A 10,195-nucleotide genomic window follows, 5' to 3' on the forward strand; every position below is an offset into this window, starting at 1 on the left:
GCACTGTATATAAATATATTTTGTATATATATACAAAATATATTTATATATAATATATGTATGTATATATTTTATTATATTATATTATACATTATAATTTTTTTTTTTAATAATGTAACATGAGATTAAATTAGAAATAGAGTGAAGAAGTTAGAAAAATTATGTGATTAAATTAAATTAATTGTATAATAGAAGAGATAGAATGAGAAAATAGAAAGGAAAATGAAACAAAGAAGGAGAAGGATATTAAGGTCATTTTACATTTTTCGTTGACAGTATTGTATTTTAGTCCAAAATCACGGTGAGGGTAAATGGCTATTTTCAATGATAGGAGTGCAGTGCAAATGGCCTAAATCACATAGAGTTAAGTGGATTTTTCCCCATTTGAAATTAATAATCAAAATCAAGTTAATTAAAATGACAATGACCAAAATAAAGTAAAATATAAAGACTACTTATATAATTTGTCCTTTTTTTTTATTATATATTTTTTAACCCTAACAACAACTTCTATTTGATTTGAAATAATTTAAATAAATATACTTTTTAATTTTTTACAAAAAAAAATATAAAAATAAATAAATAAATAATATAATCAAAATAAATATACTTATCTAAATAACTACACTTATATTAAACATGCCAATTGCCCTTTGTCATTTTCTTACATTAAATTTCAAAACAAAAAATTGTCAGAAGGAGATAGGCATGCCATTCGGGGTTGGTTCTGGATGTTGTTATTATGCATAAAGACAAATAGAAGCCATGACTTTCAGAAATAATCAAACAGTAACAGAATTGGAATCACTCTCTTTGGTTTTAGTTTTAAAAATTTATTTTTGAAATTTTTTTATCTTTTGTGATTTTTTTTTTTTTTGTTTTCACTGATTTTTTTTAATATTTTAAGTAATTTTTAAAATTTTTACACACACCTAACACAAATATACTCAAAAAGTATAATATTTGTAATTTTTTTAAAAAAATTCACTAAATACCAAAAATATAAAAAAATATATGAAATTTAGTATATTTTTCATAGTTTTGGATATTTATCAAACTTTTAAAATATTTTTTTATAAATATTTTACTATATAGATAAATCTAAGTATGGTGCATGTAAAAAAGTAAAAAGTTGCTTAAAATTTTTAAAATATTCATTAAAAACAAAAAAAAAACATGAAAAATAAAAAATTTAATTTTCAAAATATTAAATTAAAAAACTGAAACAAAATACACTGAATGTTATTCAAACATTCACGAGGAAAATGCCTAGCAAATACGGGTGCATAAAAAAATCTATGGGATCGGTAAATCGATCTAATTCAATTTAAATAGTTTGATCTGATTTTTATTAATTTCAATTCTGATTTTGAAAATGGTGGTGCTGTATAATCCATCGGTTTCCAATTCAAAAATTTCGGTTACGATTTCGAACTGCACGACAATGTCATATTTCTTTATTATTATTTTTTTGTATTTTTATATGTAAAAATTAAAATATAAAAAATCTCTTATAAGATTTAAACAATAACCTTTATTGTGAAAATAATAAACTCTAACCAATTTAACTAAATTAATTATTGTTAATTTGTTTACAAATATTAAAAATATATTATATTTATTATTATATAAAATTTCTAGAATCGTAAAATCAAATTGAACTGATTTTTATGGTTCGGTTTTAGTCCGATTCCATAGTTTAACAGTTCGGTTACGATTTTAATTTTTATAGAACCAATTTCTATGGTTTGGTTCTTGGTTTATCCTAAATCTGAACCAATCCGATTCATGTACACTCCTACTAGCAAAATTCAGTTGCCTTGTTTGGTTCTAATTTTTGAATTTAATTTTCTGAAAATTGAGTTTTTTATTTTTCGTGTTTTTATTTTTAGTGATTTTTAAAAAAAATATTTTAAGCAACTTTTTTACATTTTAGATGCACTTAATCTAGATATACCTAAAAAGTAAAATATTTATAAATAATATTTAACAAAATCAATAAATATACAAGAATACAAAAATGTACTGAATTTATATATATATATTTTTGTATTTTTGATATTTAGTGATTTTTTTTTTTTAAAATTCACAAATATTATACTTTTTAATTGTATTTTATATTAAGTGTATCTAAAACGTAAAAAATTTACTTAAAATATTTAAAAAATTTATCAAAATAAAAAAAATAAAAAATAAAAAACTCAAATTTTAGAAATTTTGAACCAAACAATATGAGTAATAGGAGCACATAATTAAAACAAAGAATAGATAGTAGAGGTAGAATTGTGTAGGGGCTGAGAGCGGCCTTGGTCCCCTTTGATTTTGACAATTTATTTATAATTTTATATTTATGAGTGTTTATAAAATGTGTAATGAGATGATTTTGTAATTTTATAAGAATTATTTTTTCAATACCTAATGAAATAATCTCTAATTATTTCACATTTTAAATAATAGCATAAATTTTATCGAGTCGATTTTATTAATACAAGACATACATGCTACTTATTTTTTGAATTATAAAAATCAAATGGTGTGTATACTTTTTTATGAGTAATGCTAGAGAACCTTAAACTTCACTTTTAAATTTATTTACAATGACATGACAGGGGTTAGGTCTTAGTTAATTAATTTATAAACAAATCAATTAATATGTAACCTTCAATGCCATTGAGTATATATTGAAGGGTTATGTTTTAGGGGTCATAAGTAATTTTTATTTTTTATTTACTAGATTATACCGATCAATAGAATAACTTAAAACAGTGATTTAATCGATTATATATTGCGATCTAAGAGTTCAATATTGAAAAAACTATTTTTTAGATTTATTTAACTTTTTTGTGAAATACTTTTTTCGTAAGAAATTATATTCGATTAGTAATGCATCAAAACTGATTCAGTATTTTTTATGCATATATGCTGGCTCATCCCAAACAAAATTTCTAGTTTTGTCCGTGATATAGAGTGTAGTAATAGCTTGAGATTTATTTTGATGTAAATTTTATTTAGTTGTTAATGTATTTTCCTATGAATCATTCTATGTTCTTAACATATTGGAACATATTTGATAACAGAAATTTTTGGTGCCTCAAATTAAGCCGCCTTGAATGGATTGAATTTGAATTTGTCAGTTGACCGGCTAGACGACCACCTAGACGACTGGGTGAACTACTTGTCTATCGTGGTTGTCACCATGTCGACTGCGACTGTCAGCTTTTTTGATGGATGACCGGCCAGATGATTGGGTGGAAGATTGACAAGATGAAATTCGAATCATTCGAGCCAAACTCAAATTCGAGATATGCAACATTACTCATTTGACAAGGGGAGTAGCTTTTCTCCAATTGCTTGTGATTGGATTGGTCCGATTTAGTTTTTTGACACGCAAACGTGGCTGTTACAATGGTCTAATTTGGGAACCTGGTTTCATCATATTTTGTCTCATTATAATATTTTAAAAAGCCATACAAGACAAATATGATAAAGTTATGGAATTAAAATTATCAGATCAATATAATTTTGTCATAAATAATTTCTGCACAAAAGTAAAAAATAACTAATTAGATTAAGTTAGGTCTTGTTTGGGAACTTGACTATATGAGTTAATTTTTTTGACTTTTTGACTATTTTATGAGATGAAACAAAATTGCCTTTGTGATTTTTTTTTGTAATTAAATAGATGATTGTAAAAAAAAAGGCGATTGATTAATGTATAGGATGTGATATTTTGCCTTATTAACTATTTTAATATTTTTGTTTTTATTGACTATTTTAGTTCCAACTTGCATTTCCAAACAGCATTGGCAATTGGCTTTCTTAGTTGGTTTTTTTATTTTTTTAACTATTTTAGTTTGGGACTAAAAGTTTGTTTGGTTTGATTTTTTTGACTTTTGTGAGAGAAAAAAGGAAATGATTATGATTTGAATAGAACATTTTGTTTTATTAATTTATCTAACTTATTTTGTCTTTTGTACTTTTTTAACAAAAAAACTAATGCCAAATGAAACCTTAATAAACGTATTATGGCCCCATTTGGCAAGTTGAGTTTTAGCTTCTTTTTTTTGGACTAAAATTTACAAAAAGACAAAATAGGTTAAAATAGTCAATAAAACAAAATATCACATCAAGCCTATAATCATTTTACTTTTTATCTCATAAATATCACATTTAACTATAAAAAAATTCAACCATCTTTTCAAACATTTTAACTTACTAAAATAGTTAAAAATTAAAATAATCTACTAAGCTTTCGTTTGAGATGTGAGTTGACTTTTTGACTATTTTAACATGGGATTACAAAGTCTCGTTTGAAATAAGTTTTTTTGACTTTTTTGACATTTGTGGGAGAAAAAATGAAATGATTATGGTTTGGATAAAATATTTTATCTTATTGACTTTTTAACCTATTTTGGATTTATTTGGGAAGTGGGTTGGCTTTTTAGTTTTTTGACTTTTTTAGCTATTTTAGCCTGAGGCTAAAAAACCTCATTTGGGAAGGGCTTTTGACTTTTTTGACTTTTTTATGAGAGAAAGAATGTAATGATTATGAGTTGAATGTGATGTTTTGTTTTTTGTGACTAAAAAACCTGTTTTATTTTTTGTGACTATTTTAACCAAAAAATCTCAAGATTTGGTTTCCCAAACAAAACATTTATCTTTTTATAACTATTTTAACCCAAACTTTTTATTGGAAACGAAGCCTAGGATAACTAACTTGCAAACGAGGCCATGTACCCAAAACAATAGACTAGACCAACTCACCCACAAATTATACTTTCTAATTTTTTATAGAAAAACGTAAAATATAGTTTAGATTTGAAATGCTGTAATAAAGAAGGGATGTAATTCAAATAAAATAATTATGATTTAAATAAAATAATATACTAAAATAATACATTCTATTTTAACACATGCTAAACAAATACCAAGACCGGAGAGAGATTGTATTGAGAAATTGCCTTCATGTAATAATAGAGTAAAGATAAAAAAAAATTTATTTAGAAAGTGAGTAAAGACATGTAATAATAGAGTAAAGATAAAAAAAAAAAAAATTATTTAGAAAGTGAGTAAAGATAAATTAGTTACAAAATTTCAGAGTCGTACAATGGTGGATGGCTCTGTGGGTGCTTGTACATTTCAGAACATCTGTTTCTGCCTATGTACATCTTTTTCTCATAAAAGAAAGTAGACGATTTTGATTTTTATAAAAGTCATGAGTATTTTTTTTTAAAAAAAAAAACTATAAATTCTTATTTTTTTAAAACACAAAAACACAACTCCATAACTCTCTTCAATTCAGAGAGTTTAGAATTAGACTATTTGTCCATCCAAATTAATAATCTATTGTTTGGTTTAATTTTTTTGCTCCAGATTAATAGTCCTTCCGGAATATTAATCCCTCATATGAGGGATTATTGTATCCTATGAGATTGATATTCTATGGGATTGATATTTCATGAGACTAATGTGTGGAATATTCATTTTACTCTCATGTTATTATTTAATAAACAATTGGAAAATAGTAAAATAGTCTTTTGAGCATTTATAAATTATTTTTTTAGTGTTGCTAATTTAAAATTATATATTAAATAAAAAATATAAATTATAAATTAAATTTAATTAAAAATAATAAATTATAAATTATGGCCTTATAAATTAAATTTTTTAGTGTTGTTAAAAAATTAAATTTATATATTAAATAAAATTATTTTTTTAGTGTTGTTAATTTAAAATTATATATTAAATAAAAAATATAAATTATAAATTAAATTTAATTAAAAATAATAAATTAAAAATTATGGCCTTATAAATTAAATTTTTTTAGTGTTGTTAAAAAATTAAATTTATGTATTAAATAAAATTATTTTTTTAGTGTTGTTAATTTAAAATTATATATTAAATAAAAAATAAAAAATATAAATTTAATTTAATTTAATTAAAAATAATAAATTAAAAATTATGACCTTATAAATTAAAATTTTTTAGTGTTGTTAAATTATAAATTATAGATTATAAATTTAAAATTATATATTAAATAAAAATTATAAATTACAAGAGTAAAATAGTCTTTTGAACATTTATCCTTATCCAATCCGTCCAACTAAACATTAGATTCACTAAATATAGTCCAATCCAAACATTTAATTCCATAACTAAACAAGATACAAATGTAGTCCAACCAAATAGTCCGGAGATAATATATCTCAAAACTAATAATCCGATAAATTATAATCCCCTTTATTCAATCCGTTCAAACAAGCACACCCTCATTTTGTTGCCTTAAATTTTTTATTTTGTTTATTTTATTTTTTGAGCTCTGTAGTCTGTACAAACATAACAGTAATGCTAAGGAATTTTCACTATTATGAAACTTGAAAATGGAATGGATACAGTAAGATATTCTGAGAGGCCATTTTATGTGGGGTCCTAATAGGAGATCGATGTCCTTGTCTCAATTGATTTGACATTAACAAATCTGAATTCTCAATCTTTTGCATTTGGACAAAAATATTGCCTTCTTTTGGCATTATTGTATCTACTCATTTGATTAGAGTGCGTAGGTGTTTGAAATGCATTAAAAAAATATAATTATATATATATATATTTATTTAAGTCATATTAATTAATATTCATTAACATTTTTTTAATTTTTTTTATTCACTTTCTTTACTTTGGTATATATATATATTTTTTTATAAAAAATCAAAAAATACACTTATTTAAAATATTCCAAACTACCCTTAAATTCACATCATGCCTAATTCATAATTAAAATTGTGGGATGTGATATTTTTTTATATGATTTTGCCTCCGTTTGGGAAGTGGATTGGCTTTTTGGCTATTTTAGCCTGGGCTATTTTAGCCTGGTTTGGGAAGGGCTTTTTGACTTTTTTAGCTTTTTTTGTGAGAGAGGATTGTAATGATTATGGGTTGGATTTGATGTTTTGTTTTTTGTGGCTAAAATAGCCTATTTTGTTTTTTGTGGCTATTTTAACCCCAAACCAAGTTCCCAAACAAAGGCTTTGAGAAGTATTTTGATAAATGTCAATTATTAAGAGTATCTTCAACATTGAATAATTTTTTTTATTAAATTTAAATAAAAAATTGATTAAAAGTTTAATTTAATATTGTTCACTCTAATATTAAAATTAGAATTTTCATTGATTTTTTTTAATATCTCGAATTGTTCGGGAAGACGTTTGGTCAGATGTCCTAGAAGTCATTTGGACATGAACAAAAAAAAGCTATTAAATTGCCTCAGGTGGACATCTAGTCCAACGGTAATAATTTAAATTTGACGAAGGACAAACCTCTTCCATTTGATGAAATACCTATTTCTTCTTCTATTTGATATTACTTTGATGAAAACGTTGTAGCTTACTTAAGTTTGATGGAGATTCGAGTAAATATTGGAGATGATGTAAGTTTCGTTTGGGAAGTAAGTTGGCTTTTTTATTTTTTTATCCGGGGCTAAAAAAATTGTTTGGATTGACTTTTTGAACTTTTTAAATTTTTGTAAGAAAAAAATAAAATAATTACAATTTAAATGTAACATTTTATTTTATTAATTTTTTTTAAAAGTAAAAAACTATTTGCCAAAGCAAAGTAATAGCAAACATGTATTTTTTTTTTTTTTTTACTATTTGCTAATGTTAAGCAAACATGTTGTGGGGATATATTTTCTGAATACCAACACGTGGCATGGTGACGCCGACGTGTCAGCCGAGGTGCCACGTGTCGTCACAGTTAAGCCGAGATGATCTCGGAGTTGCCGAGGTTATCCCCGAAGATATCGGAATCCGAGATAAGCAGATAAGGGACAAGAGTCCTAAGACAAAGAGGGGACTTAACCAAGATAGAACTCTTAAGGAAGTTTATCTTTATCTCTTAAAGAGTCTAGAGTAAACACTAAATTGGAGTTCATAGAAGTCATACTTCTAGTAGGACTTGGATTGAGTATATTATAAAAGAGAGGCACCCTGTGGGTCTAAGGTATACAATCTATGTTTTGAGTATTAAGTTTTACACTTGATTATCTTTGAGAAATATACTGACTTGATCGTCGGAGTGCCCCCGGGTGGAAGAACCACCGCCGAAGCCTTTTCTTTCTGTTTCAGGTTACTGAAGCCATCTATTCTGCCTGTGCTCCCCAGTTGATCACTAAGCAGGCAGTGTGGTCAGATTTTTACCCACACAATTTGGCGCCGTATGTGGGAACGAAGGAAGAATAGATAGCCAGTAACGGACAGCAGGAAAATATTGGGAATGACGCTCCCGCTGGGAGTGGCAGACCAACTGACCTTGACATTGAAGGAGACAACCACAATACAGAAGTCCGTGACCAGGGTCACAGAGAGAAAGACGACATCCAGGAGGGCGACACAGCAAAAATGACAGACCAAGGAAAGTATTACAATGAAGATAACCTCCAGGTATGGAGGGACAGATGCCTACGGAGGGATGAGGAAGTAAAAGAATTAGCGAACAAGTTGGCAGACCTTCAGTCAGTCGTCAACTTCATGATGCAGAATAATGTTATGCAACCACCATACCCGCTACAAGATACGCCGATGCCAGCAACCAACGCCCAGAAGGGCGGAAGAAAAACAATCCCCGACGTCCCCCAGCATACCAGGAGCAGAAGGCATTCTCACCGGCCTTCCAGGGAAATCGGACGAGAAGAGCCGAGGCAAGATGAGTCCCGAAGGACGCACCACACGAAGAATCCAGAGCCCAAAGAACATCGGCATGTTCAAAGGCAAGCACTCTGCTTTGACACAACCCATGGAGAAAGATCCAAACGGGCCCACCACGAGGACGAAAGCAGTGTACCAAAAAGACTAAAATCCATAGACAGCCGAGCTCTAGGAAGGAGCAAAGAAGACCTGAGGGACTACCTCAAAAGAAGGCAGCAGAATGTTGAAGCCGAGGTAAATTCCCCGGTAAAGCCGAAGACAGCCTTCTCGGTGGAACTGGACAAATTCGAACCACCAAAGAGATTCAGCATGTCAAGGTTCCAAATTTATGATGGCAAGTCAGATCCAAACTTTCATGTTGGACTATACTTGAATTCAATGGCGTTATATAGCGGGAACGAGCCGTTGCTCTGCAAAGTATTTCCCTCATCCTTTGGGGAAATTGCATCTGATTGGTTCCATAAATTATCAAAGGGAAGCATAAAGGCATGGGAAGGCCTGGCCGAGATGTTTGTGGCCAGGTTCGTGACCAACAAGCTGCAACCCCTGAGGGTTGATGCTTTGATGGCTCTAAGAATCACCAAGGAAGAAGGCCTTAGGGCCTATGCGAAGAGATACTACGAGGTGTTCAACCGAATACCCGAATGCAACCAAGAGGTAGCGGTCGTGTCTTTCAAGAACGGCCTGAAAGATGACTGCCCGCTACGAAAGTCTTTGGCAAAAACATTGCCAAAAAGCATGGAAGAACTCATGGCAAGGATCGAGAAGTATGCCAGAGCCGAAGAAGATACATCAGAAAACAAAGAGATAAAGCAAGAAAAGGGGAACGGCTCGCCGAAGCGAAGCCGAGGCAACAATGGGCCGACCAAACAAGAAACAAAGTTGAGAAATAAACAGGCGATAACGACGGTATTTCGAATCCCAATCCATAAAGTCCTAGATCAGATTCGAAATCAACCTTATTTCAGGGCTCCAGCAAGAGCACCAGGGGAATTCATGGGAAGGAACGTTGGTAGACGTTGTGCCTACCACAATGAAGAAGGGCACCCAACTCAAGGTTGCAGAGCCTTGAAAGCACACTTGGAGGACCTGGTAAGACAAGGCCTTCTCAGGGACCTGGTCGATGAGGCCAGGACAAGGGAAGAACAGGCAAGGTTGCCTCAAGCACCAGCAGCACCACCTCCCCCAGCACAACTACCACAAGCAGGAGGACCGAGGGTAGTTAATGTGATCCACTCAAGGGTCAACGAAAACGAAGTCAGAGGAGAGACCCAGAGGATAAGACATTTACAGCATATCTACCAAGTCTGGGAAAAGAGACATCGGCCAGAAGAATGCCAAGGGCCGATGATAGCCTTTACTGAAGCCGACCTGGAATTGGTCCAACATCCGCATAATGATGCCTTGGTAGTGACCCTCCAGGCTGGGGAGTGCCAAGTGAAACGCATCCTAATAGATCAAGGCAGCTCCTATGATATCATGTATGTCAGATGTTA

Source organism: Camellia sinensis, chromosome 7, assembly GCF_055761805.1.
Source record: "Camellia sinensis isolate YWXY chromosome 7, ASM5576180v1, whole genome shotgun sequence".
Lineage (NCBI taxonomy): Eukaryota > Viridiplantae > Streptophyta > Magnoliopsida > Ericales > Theaceae > Camellia > Camellia sinensis.